Source organism: Elephas maximus, chromosome 24 (genome assembly GCF_024166365.1).
Source record: "Elephas maximus indicus isolate mEleMax1 chromosome 24, mEleMax1 primary haplotype, whole genome shotgun sequence".
Taxonomy (NCBI): Eukaryota; Metazoa; Chordata; class Mammalia; order Proboscidea; family Elephantidae; genus Elephas; species Elephas maximus.
This window is the reverse complement of record NC_064842.1, coordinates 21,454,298-21,466,891: the sequence shown is the minus strand read 5'-3', so window position 1 is coordinate 21,466,891 and position 12,594 is coordinate 21,454,298. Positions and strand designations below refer to the sequence as shown.

General features: G+C 38.1%; 1 pseudogene; it reads right to left on the bottom strand.

The window, feature by feature from the left end:
* Positions 1-5,683: 5,683 nt before the first annotated feature.
* On the bottom strand, positions 5,684-5,802 carry LOC126067092 (uncharacterized; annotated as a pseudogene).
* Positions 5,803-12,594: the final 6,792 nt, after the last annotated feature.

Sequence of the window (12,594 nt, the reverse complement as noted above, 5' to 3'; positions counted from 1 at the left end):
AAATAGGGAGAGACAAGTAGCTGCTCCTTCAGTCCTTTAAAGCCCGTGCGGTGAGGAGTTAATGGCAACAGGTGGGCCCCACTGGCCTTGAGTATGCACTCCTCTACCCCCAACTTGAAACCCACCGAGATGATAGAGTCAACCTGGGTGGCTGCCTCCTTCCAACGCAAACTGCCCTGGGACTTTAAAGATGAAGCCTTTACTCCAACAGTTGCTTGGTAGGGTGAGACTAAATAGGGAGGCTAACTGTGGTTTTTGGTGGCCACGGCTTTCACCCCTAACCATTCCTCTCCTAAAGCAAGCCAAGTTGTTGTTGTCATTAGTTGCCTGCGCCGAGTTGATTCCAACTTATGGTGACCCCATGTGTTACAGAGTAGAACTGCTCCATAGGGTTTTCTTGGTTATAATCTCAACAGAAACTGATCAGCAGGCCTTTTCTTCCTCGGTACTGCTGGTTAGATTCGAATTGCCAACCTTTAGGTTAGCATTCCAGTGCAAACACTTTGTACCACCCAGGGACCTTTAAACAAACCATAGAGAATACAAACTAGATTAGGGCTGGCCTTTAGTCTGCTCCTTGAAAACCCTAAGGGCAGTCCTATTCTGTACTACAGGGTTGCTATGAGTGGGAATCGACTTGATGGCAATGTTTTTTTTCCCAGTTCTTCCTAATATGCGTTACCCAAGGGAAATAAGCTTATGGGAGATAGGGAGAAGCGACTAAGACTTAAAAAAAACGAAAGAATAAAATAATCCCAAATTAAAAATCTGGATAATCTCTTCAAACCAAGGGACACGACAGTATGCTAATACTTAATAGGTGGAAGCTATAGATATTAATTTTTTCTCATATAAATTTTTGAGACAAAAATCATCATTTTAAAGAGTAAATTTAGTAATTTTTAATATATTCACCGAGTTGTGCAGCCCTCACCACATCCTAAATCCAGGATATTTTCATCACCCCCAAAAGAAACCCTTACCCACTGGCAGTCACTTTCTATTGCTCCTTTCCCCCAGCCTCTGGCAACCACTAATCTACCTTCTGTCTTTACAGATTTGCCAATTATGGACATTTCATAGAAATGGAATCATATATGCGGCCTTTTGTGTCTAGCCTCTTTCACTTAACATACGGTTTGCAAGGTTCATCCATGTTATAGCATGCATTAATAATTCATTCCTTTCTAAGGCTGAATAATATTTCATCATATGCTTAGAACATATTTTTTTAATCCGTCAAGATGGAAATTTGGGTTGTTTCCCCTTTTTTACTAGTATGGGTAATGATGCTATGGTTATTTGTGTGCAAGTTTTTGTGTGGACATATATTTTTAATTCTCTTGAGTATATACCTAGGAATAAAATTGCTGTGTTATATGGTAAATCTATCTGTAATTTTCTGAGGAACTGTCAAACTGTTGTCCACAGCAGGTGTACCATTTCACATTCCTACCAGCAATATTTAAGAGTTCCGGTTTCTCCACATTCTCACCAACACTTGTTATTGTTTATCTTTTTATTTTTTTAATTTTTATGGACATCATCATGAGTGAAGTGTATCTCTTTGTGGTTTTAATTTGCATTTTTCTATTGACTAGTGATGTTGAACATCTTTTCATGGTCTTATTGGCCATTTATACATCCTTCTTGGAGAAATGTCTATTCAAGTCCTTTTCCCATTTTTTGATTGGATTGTCTTCTTATTGTTGAGTTGTAAGAGTTCTTTATATATTCTGAATCTTAAGCACTTAGCAGATTTTTGACTTTCAAATAGTTTCTCCCATTCTATGCTGTCTTTTTGCTTTCTTGATAGTGCTCTTTGTAGCATAAAAGTTTTTCATTTTGATGAGGAAAGTCTGATATATCTATTTTTTTCATGGTTGCTTGTGTTTTGTTGGCATATCTAAGAAACAGTTGCCTGATTCAAGGACACAAACATTTAACAAAATTTTTATTTAACTATTTATATAGTTTTAGGTCTTACATTAAGCCTTAGATCCATTTTGAATTAATTTTTGTATATAGTATAAGGAAGGGGTCCAATTTATTCTTTATACTTGGAGATTCAGTTTTTCAAGCACAATTTGTTGAAAAGACTATTCTTTTCCTAATTATTTTGGCATCCTTGTTGAAAATAAATTAACCATAAACACATAGATTCATTTCTGAACTCTCTTTCATTGGTACATATGCCAATTCTTCTGTTAATGCCACACTGTTTTGATTACTATAGCTTTGTAGTAAGTTTACTTGATGTCAGGATATCAGGATCAATGATACCAGGAAGTGTGAGTCCTTCAACTTTGTTATTTGCCAAGATTTCCACTTTGGCTTTTCTGGATCCCTTACATTTCCACATGCCTTTTAGGATCAACTTGTCCATTACTGGAAAAAACACAGCTGGTATTTTGATAAGGATTGTGTTAAACATGTAAATTAATTTGAGGAGTATTGTTACCTTTAAATTTATTAAGTGTTTCAATCCGTAAACATGGGATGTTTTTCCATTTATTTATGTCTTCTTTAATTTCTTTCAATGACGTTTTATAGATTTCAGTGTTCAGTTGCTCTACTTCTTTTGTAAAATTTATTCCTAAATATTTTATTCTTTTGATACTCTTGCACACGGAATTGTTTTCTTGATTTCATTTTTAGATTTAGTTCCAGTGTGGAGAAATACAATTCATTTTCTGTATGTTCATCTTATATCCTGCAACCTTGCTGAACTTGCTTATTATTTGTAATAGTTTTTGTTGCCAGTTGTTAGATGCCATCAAGTCAGTTCCTACTCATAGCAACCTTATGTACAACAGAAAGAAACACGGCCCAGTCTTGCACCATCCTTACATTTGTCTCTATCTTTGAGCCCATTGTTGCAGCCACTGTGTCAATCCATCTCTTTAAGGGTCTTCCTCTTTTTCACTGACTCTCTACTGTACTATGTGTGATGTCTTTCTCCAGGGACTGGTCCCTCCTGATAACATGTTCAAAGTATGTGAGATCAAGTCTCACTGTCCTCGCTTCTAAGGAACATTCTGGCTATATGTCTTCCAAGACAGATTTGTTTATTCTTCTGGCAGTCCGTGGTATATTCAATATTCTTCGCCAACATCACAGTTCAAAGGCATCAATTCGTCACCATTCGTCCTTATTCTTTGCCCAATTTTTGCATGCAAATGAAGCAATTTAGTCCTCAAACTGACATCTTTGCTTTTTAATGTTTTAAAAAGGTCTTTTGCAGCAGATTTGCCCAATGCAGTATGTCATTTGATTTCTTGACTGACACTTCCATGGGTGTTGGTTGTGGATCCAAGTAAAATTAAATCCATGACATCTTCAATCTTTTTTCCATTTGTCATGATGCTTATTGGTCCAGTTGTGAGGATTTTTGTTTTCTTTATGTTTTCCACCTATATTCTGTAATTCATCAGTAAGGTGCTTCAAGTTCTCTTCACATTCGGTAAGTAAGGCTGTGTCATCTGCATATCACATGTTGCTAATGAGGCTTCCTCCAATCCCGATGCCCGGTTCTTCACATAGCCCAGCTTCTCAGATGATACGCACAGCATACAGATTGACCAAGTATGATGAAGGAATACAACCCTGGCACACATCTTTTCTGATTTTAAACCACACCGTATCTCCTAATTCTGTTTGAACAACTGCCTCTTGGTTTATGTACAGGTTCCTCATAAGCACAATTAAATCTTCTGGAACTCCCATTCCTCGCAATGTTATCCATACTTTGTTATGATCCACACAGTTAAATTCCTTTGCATAGTCAATAAAACACAGGTAAACATCTTTCTGGTGTTCTCTGCTTTCAGCCAAGATCAATTGACATCAGCAATGATATCCCTAGTTCCACATTCTCTTCTGAATATGGCTTGAATTTCTGGCAAATCCCTGTCGATCTACTGCTCCAACATTTTTCAATTATCTTCAGCAAAATTTTAATTGCATATGATATTAATGATATTGTTCAATAATGTCTGCATTCTGGTGGACCACCTTTCTTTGGAATAGGCACAGATATGCATCTTTTCCAGTCAGTTTGCCAGATAGCTGTCTTCCAAATTTCTTGGCATAGATGATATGTTCCCTCTCGATTTTTTAGTGGAGTAGAAACTAATTTTTAAAAGAAAAGAAAGAGTAAAGTAAAACAGATAATAAAGGATATCTTGAAATAAAAAGTGAAAGTATAGAATAAAAGTTCAAATAGCCAATAATCAAAATAAATATAAATGGACTGAGCTGTTCTCTTAAGAGACAGACTTTTAAGTGACATTTAAAAAAAATTCCACCTATAATCTGTTTTCAATAAATCAACAACAGTGTAAGACACAGAGATTTTGAAAGAAAAAGAATATAAACTACATAGCAGAGAAATACAATCTAAAAGACTGCCGGTGTAGCAATATTAATAGTAAAAATTTAGACTTTAGGACCAAAAAAAAACACCATTTGAGATAGAGAGGTTCACTGTTGTTGCTGTTAGGTGCCATCAAGTCAGTTCCAACTCATAGCAACCTTATAGGACAGAGTAGAACTGCCCCATAGGGCTTCCAAGGAGCAGCTAGTGGATTTGAACTGCCGACCTTTTGGTTAGCAGCCAAGCTCTTAATCACTATGCCACCAGGGCTCCAGAGAGGTTCACTATGTGATGTAAAAAAAAAAGTTTTAATTCATTAAAAAATACCAATTCTAAGCATGTAAAAAAAATAACATAAAATAATAAAAATAATAGTAATAGAACCACAAGAAGAAATGACAAATCCAAAACGGGAAATACTGAATTTCTGTCTCTCCAAAACAATGAAAGAACTGTACTTTTCCCTATTCCTCCCACTAAGTACAACTAAAAGCCCAGGACATTACATAGGATACAATCATAAGATTGTGAGACAGACCAGTTAGAGCTCTCTGGGCCCAAAGAATGAAACAGTGGTAAGCTGTCTGGGTTTTCTTTTGGCTACATGCATCCCAAATTTGGAGTTGAAAAATCTGGAAACCTGAAAATGCCAATGGACACAGACAAAAAATAGCACCAACACAAGCCTACTCCTTTTCAGCTAAAGGACCAGGAAAGGTGAAGCATATCAAGACAGAAAACTTTAGACAATAACTGCTTTAATCCAGCCAAGAATCACAGGAAAAAAAAAAAAAAAACTGGCTCCATCCTCACTCATGACATCAAGGCTGTGGGGGAGAGCCTCAACTTCTACCCTTGTGAGGCTGTGACTAGGCTCCCCAATCCCCTCTCCAGGGTGGTGTCAGAAATGGCTGAGTATGGAGTCAGGCAGCAATGAAACTCCCCCTCTATGGTATTAATGGAGACCATGTAGGAAACTGGAACTTCCAAGCCCATTTCATAGTAATGAGGTGACTCTCCATCCTGCCACTGGGGTGGTGTCAGAGGAAACCTAGTAGAAAGTTTGAACTCGCATCTCCGCAGAAATAAGGAGCCCTTCCCTACTAAGGTGTCAATGGAGACTGAGTGAAAAACTTGAACTTTTACCCTCATCTGGCGATAACATGATGGTTAATTCCAACTCATAGCAACCCTATAGGACAAAGTAGAATTGCCCCATAGGGTTTCCAAGGAGCAGCTGGATTCAAAGTGCCAACCTTCTGGTTTGCAGGCACAGCTTTTAACCACTTGACCGGCTAGGCCTGATAAAGCCTGCAGCACCTGGCATTCCCAGGCGGTCTCTCGTCTAAGTACTAACCAGGCCCAACCCTGCTTAGCTTCCGAGATCAGATGAGATTGGGTGCATTCAGGGTGGTATGGCCTTAGACACTTAATTGTGTTCATAAGGAATCTGTGCATAGATCCAGAGGCAGTTGATCAGACAGAACAAGGGGATACTGATTGGTTTAAAGTCAGGAAGAATGTGCATCAGGGTTGTATCTTTTCACCATATCTATTCAATCTGTACGCTGAGCAAATAATCTGAGAAACTGAACTATATGAAGAAGAACGAGGCATCAGGACTGGGGGAAGACTCATTAACAACCTGCGTTATGCGGATGACACAACCTTGCTTGCTGAACATGAAGAGGACTTGAAGCATTTACTAATGAAGATCAGAGACCACAGCCTTCAGTATGGATTGCACCTCAACATAAAGAAAACAAAAATCCCACAACTGGACCAATAAGCAACATCATGATAAAGAGAGAAGAGGTTGACGTTGTCAAGGATTTCATTTTACTTGGAACCACAATCAACAGCCATAGAAGCAGCAGTCAAGGAATCAAACGACGCATTGCATTGGGTAAATCTACTGCAAAGGACCTCTTTAAACAGTTAAAAAGCAAGATGTCACCTTGAAGACTAAGGTGCACCTGACCCAAGCCATGGTATTTTCAATCACATCATATGCTTGTGAAAGCTGGACAATGAATAAGGAAGATTGAAGAAGAATTGACACCTCTGAATTGTGTTGTTGATGATGAATATTGAATATACTATGGACTCCCAAAAGAACGAACAAATGCATCTTGGAAGAAGTGCAACCAGAACGCTCCTTAGAAGCAAGGATGGCAAGACTGTGTCTTACACACTTTGGACATGTTGTCAGGAGGGATCAGTCCCTGGAGAAGGACATCATGCTTGGCAAAGTGCAGGGTCATTAGAAAAGAGAAAGACCCTCAAGAAGGTGGATTGACACAGTGGCTGAAACAATGAGCTCAAGCATAACAATGATTATGAAGATGGCTCAGGACTGGGCAGTGTTTCTTTCTGTTGTGCATAGGGTCACTATGAGTTGGAACCCACTTGACAGCACCTAACAACAACAACCTGTTAGACTGATACTCTACTAAAGAAATCTGTATGAACGCAAAAAAGTCAACATTTGACTCGAAGCAAAGATAAGGAGATAAGGGGGCAGGCAAACTAGAGTACTGGAAATGGAACAACCATAACACAATTAATGAGAATGTTGAGAGATGTCCCAAGATGGTGGCTTAGTTAGACAAACCATGTTGTCCTTCTACAGCAAACACCCAAGAAACCAAGTAAAACATATAGATGACAACCCTGGAACACTGAGCATCAAAGAGAAGGATAAAGAATTAGACTGAACACTGACTGGAAGGACAAACTGAAAACAGCAAACGAGGAGAGATACAGAGTAGAGGTGCCCTGCCAGCCGGCCTGGCCCAGTGTGGTCATCTTTTTTTTTTTTTTTTAATTAATTTTTATTAAGCTTCAAGTGAACATTTACCATTCCAATCAGTCTGTCACATGTAGGTTTACATACATCATACTCCCTTCTCCCACTTACTCTCCCCCTATTGAGTCAGCCCTTTCAGTCTCTCGTTTCGTGCCAATTTTGCCATCTTCCCTCTCTCTCTATCTTCCCATCCCCCCTCCAGTCAAGAGTTGCCAACACACTCTCCAGTGTCCACCTAATTTAATTGGCTCACTCTTCATCAGCATCTCTCTCCCCCCCGCTGACCAGTCCTTTTCATGCCTGATGAGTTGTCTTCGGGGATGGTTCCTGTCCTGTGCCATCAGAAGTTCTGGGGAGCATTGTCTCTGGGATTCCTCTAGTCGCAGTCATATCATTAGGTATGGTCTTTTTATGAGAATTTGGGGTCTGTATCCCATTGGCCTCCTGCTCCCTCAGGAGTTGTCTGTTGTGTTCCCTAGCAGGGCAGACATCGATTGTGGCTGGGCACCAACTAGTTCTTCTGGTCTCAGGATAATGTAGGTCTCTAGTTCATGTGGCCCTTTCTGTCTCTTGGGTTCTTAGTTGTCGTGTGGCGTTGGTGTTCTTCCTTTGCCTTTGCTCCAGGTGGGTTGAGACCAATTGATGTATCTTAGTAGGACCCCAGGCACCACAATTCAAAGTGGGATGCAGAATGTTTTCATAATAGAATTATTTTGCCCGTTGACTTAGAAGTCTCCTCAAACCATGTTCCCCAGACCCCAGCTCCTGCTCCGCTGACCTTTGAAGCTTTCATTTTATCCCGGAAACCTCTTTGCTTTTAGTCCAGTCTAATTAGGCTGACCTTCCTTGTAGTGTGTGTTGTCTTTCCCTTCACCCAAAGCAGTTCTTATCTACTGATTGATCAATAGAAAACCCTCTCCCTCCCTCCCTTCCCCCTTTGTAACCACAAAAGTATGTGTTCTTCTCCTTTTTTTCTATTTCTCAAGATCTTATAATAGTGGTCTTATACAATATTTGTCCTTTTGCCTCTGACTCATTTCACTCAGCATAATGCCTTCCAGATTCCTCCATGTTATGAAATGTTTCAGAGATTCGTCACTGTTCTTTATCGATGCGTAGTATTCCATTGTGTGAATATACCACAATTTATTTACCCATTCATCCGTTGACAGACATCTTGGTTGCTTCCAGCTTTTTGCTATTGTAAACAGAGCTGCAATAAACATGGATGTGCATATATCTGTTTGTGTGAAGGCTCTCGTATCTCTGGGGTATATTCCGAGGAGTGGGATTTCTGGGTTGTATGGTAGTTCTATTTCTAACTGTTTAAGATAACGCCAGATGGATTTCCAAAGTGGTTGTACCATTTTACAATCCCACCAGCAGTGTACGAGAGTTCCAATCTCTCCACAGCCTCTCCAACATTTATTATTTTGTGTTTTTTGGGTTAATGCCAGTCTAGTTGGTGTGAGATGGAAACTCATCGTAGTTTTAATTTGCATTTCTCTAATGGCTAATGATCGAGAGCATTTTCTCATGTATCTGTTGGCTGCCTGAATATCTTCTTTAGTGAAATGTGTGTTCATATCCTTTGCCCACTTCTTGATTGGGTTGCTTGTCTTTTTGTGGTTGAGTTTTGACAGAATCATGTAGATTTTAGAGATCAGGCACTGGTCTGAGATGTCATAGCTGAATATTCTTTCCCAGTCTGTAGGTGGTCTTTTTACTCTTTTGGTGAAGAAGTCTTTAGATGAGCATAGGTGTTTGATTTTTAGGAGCTCCCAGTTATCTGGTTTCTCTTCATCATTTTTGGTAATGTTTTGTATTCTGTTTATGCCCTGTATTAGGGCTCCTAGGGTTGTCCCTATTTTTTCTTCCATGATCTTTATCGTTTTAGTCTTTATGTTTAGGTCTTTGATCCACTTGGAGTTAGTTTTTGTGCATGGTGTGAGGTATGGGTCCTGTTTCATTCTTTTGCAAATGGATATCCAGTTATGCCAGCACCATTTGTTAAAAAGACTATCATTTCCCCAATTGACTGACACTGGTCCTTTGTCAAATATCAGCTGCTCATACATGGATGGATTTATATCTGGGTTCTCAATTCTGTTCCATTGGTCTATGTGCCTGTTGTTGTACCAGTACCAGGCTGTTTTGACTACTGTAGCTGTATAATAGGTTCTGAAATCAGGTAGAGTGAGGCCTCCCACTTTGTTCTCCTTTTTCAGTAATGCTTTGCTTATCCGGGGCTTCTTTCCCTTCCATATGAAATTAGTGATTTGTTTCTCTATCCCCTTAAAATATGACATTGGTATTTGGATTGGAAGTGCGTTATATGTATAGATGGCTTTTGGTAGAATAGACATTTTTACTATGTTAAGTCTTCCTATCCATGAGCAGGGTATGTTCTTCCACTTAAGTATGTCCTTTTGAATTTCTTGTAGCAGGGTTTTATAGTTTCTTTGTATAGGTCTTTTACATCCTTGGTAAGATTTATTCCTAAGTATTTTATCTTCTTGGGGGCTACTGTGAATGGTATTGATTTGGTTATTTCCTCTTCGGTGTTCTTTTTGTTGATGTAGAGGAATCCAAGTGATTTTTGGATGTTTATTTTATAACCTGAGACTCTTCCAAACTCTTCTATTAGTTTCAGTAGTTTTCTGGAGGATTCCTTAGGGTTTTCCATGTATACGATCATGTCATCTGCAAATAGTGATAGCTTTACTTCCTCCTTGCCAATCTGGATACCCTTTATTTCTTTGTCTAGCCTAATTGCCCTGGCTAGGACTTCCAGCACGATGTTGAATAAGAGTGGTGATAAAGGGCATTCTTGTCTGGTTCCCGTTCTCAGGGGAAATGCTTTCAGGTTCTCTCCATTTAGAGTGATATTGGCCGTTGGCTTTGCATAGATGCCCTTTATTATGTTGAGGAATTTTCCTTCAATTCCTATTTTGGTAAGAGTTTTTATCATAAATGGGTGTTGAACTTTGTCAAATGCCTTTTCTGCATCTATTGATAAGATCATGTGGTTTTTATCTTTTGTCTTATTTATGTGATGGATTACATTAATGGTTTTTCTGATATTAAACCAGCCTTGCATACCTGGTATAAATCCCACTTGATCAGGGTGAATTATTTTTTTGATGTGTTGTTGGATTCTATTGGCTAGAATTTTGTTGGGAATTTTTGCATCTATGTTCATGAGGGATATAGGTCTAAAATTTTCTTTTTTTGTAATGTCTTTACCTGGTTTTGGTATCAGGGAGATGGTAGCTTCATGGAATGAGCTGGGTAGTATTCCGTCTTTTTCTATGCTTTGAAATACCTTCAGTAGTAGTGGTGTTAAGTCTTCTCTGAAAGTTTGGTAGAACTCTGCAGTGAAGCCGTCTGGGCCAGGACTTTTTTTTTTGTTGGAAGTTTTTTGATTACCGTTTCAATCTCTTTTTTTGTTATGGGTCTATTTAGTTGTTCTACTTCTGAATGTGTTAGTTTAGGTAGGTAGTATTTTTCCAAGAATTTATCCATTTCTTCTAGGTTTTCAAATTTGTTAGAGTACAATTTTACGTAGTAATCTGAAATGATTCTTTTAATTTCATTTGGCTCTGTTGTGATGTGGTCCATCTTGTTTCTTATTCGGGTTATTTGTTTCCTTTCCTGTTTTTCTTTAGTCAGTCTGGCCAATGGTTTATCAATTTTGTTAATTTTTTCAAAAAAACAGCTTTTGGCTTTGTTAATTTTTTCAATTGTTTTTCTGTTCTCTAATTCATTTAGTTCAGCTCTAATTTTTATTATTTGTTTTCTGCTGGTGCCTGATGGGTTCTTTTGTTGCTCACTTTCTATTTGTTCAAGTTGTCGGGACAGTTCTCTGATTTTGTCTCTTTCTTCTTTTTGTATGTGTGCATTTATCAATATAAATTGGCCTCTGAGCACTGCTTTTGCTGTGTCCCAGAGGTTTTGATAGGAAATATTTTCATTCTCGTTGCTTTCTAAGAATTTCCTTATTCCCTCCTTGATGCCTTCTATAACCCAGTCTTTTTTCAGGAGGGTATTGTTCATTTTCCAAGTATTTGATTTCTTTTCCCTAATTTTTCTGTTATTGATTTCTAGCTTCATTGCCTTGTGGTCTGAGAAGATGCTTTGTAATATTTCGATGTTTTGGATTCTACCAAGATTTGTTTTGCATTTTTTTTTTTTAATGTGGTCTATTCTAGAGAATGTTCCATGTGCACTAGAAAAAAAAGTATATTTTGCAGCAGTTGGGTGGAGAGTTCTGTATAAGTCTATGAGGTCAAGTTGGTTGATTGTTGTAAGTAGGTCTTCCGTGTCTCTATTGAGCTTCTTACTGGATGTCCTGTCCTTCTCCGAAAGTGGTGTGTTGAAGTCCCCTACTATAAATGTGGAGGTGTCTATCTCGCTTTTCAATTCTGTTAAAATTTGATTTATGTATCTTGCAGCCCTGTCATTGGGTGCGTAAATATTTAATATGGTTATATCTTCCTGATCAATTGTCCCTTTTATCTTTATATAGTGTCCTTTTTTATCCTTTGTGGCGGCTTTAAGTCTAAAGTCTATTTTGTCAGAAATTAATATTGCTACTCCTCTTCTTTTTTGCTTATTATTTGCTTGATATATTTTTTTCCATCCTTTGAGTTTTAGTTTGTTTGTGTCTCTAAGTCTAAGGTGTGTCTCTTGTAGGAAGCATATAGATGGATCGTGTTTCTTTATCCAGTCCCTGACTCTCTGTCTCTTTATTGGTGCATTTAGTCCATTTACATTCAGCGTAATTATAGATAAATAAGTTTTTAGTGCTGTCATTTTGATGCCTTTTCATGTGTGTTGTTGGCCTTTTCATTTTTCCACATACTTTTTTGTGCTGAGACGTTTTTCTTAGTAGATTGTGAGATCCTCATTTTCATAATGTTTAACTTTGTGTTTGTTGAGTCGTTAAGTTTTTCTTCAGTTATGGAATTGATATTCCTTTTTGTGGTTACCTTATTATTTACCCCTATTTTTCTAAGTAAAAACCTATCTTGTATCGTTCTATATCACCTTGTATCACTCTCCATCTGGCAGTTGAATGTCTCCTATATTTAGTCCCTCTTTTTGATTATTGTGATCGTTTATCTATTGATTTCCATGATTTCCTGTTATGTGTATTATTTTGTTTATTTATTTATTTTTTTGTTTTTGTGCTTTCCCTATTTGAGTTGTGACCTTGTATTGTGCTGGTACCTGATATTATTGGTCATCAGGCCAAACAATCTCCTTAAGCATTTCTTTCAGTCTTGGTTTAGTTTTTGCAAATTCTCTAAACTTGTGTTTATCTGTAAATATCTTAATTTCTCCCTCATATTTCAGAGAGAGTTTTGCTGGATATACGATCCTTGGTTGGCAGTTTTTCTCCTTCAGT